This window comes from Rhinopithecus bieti, unplaced genomic scaffold, assembly GCF_001698545.2.
Source record: "Rhinopithecus bieti isolate Rb0 unplaced genomic scaffold, ASM169854v2 scaffold_19722, whole genome shotgun sequence".
NCBI classification, from domain to species: domain Eukaryota; kingdom Metazoa; phylum Chordata; class Mammalia; order Primates; family Cercopithecidae; genus Rhinopithecus; species Rhinopithecus bieti.
The window spans coordinates 1,879,303-1,879,524 of NW_016809905.1; positions in this window are offsets into that span (position 1 = coordinate 1,879,303).

Below are 222 nucleotides of genomic sequence, written 5' to 3' on the forward strand. Positions count from 1 at the left end.
TTTTTTTTTTTTTTTGAGACGGAGTCTCACTCTGTCGCCCAGGCTGGAGTGCAGTGGCCGGATCTCAGCTCACTGCAAGCTCCGCCTCCCGGGTTCACGCCATTCTCCTGCCTCAGCCTCCCGAGTATCTGGGACTACAGGCGCCCGCCACCTCGCCCGCCTAGTTTTTTGTATTTTTTTTTAGTAGAGATGGGGTTTCACCGTGTTAGCCAGGATGGTCTC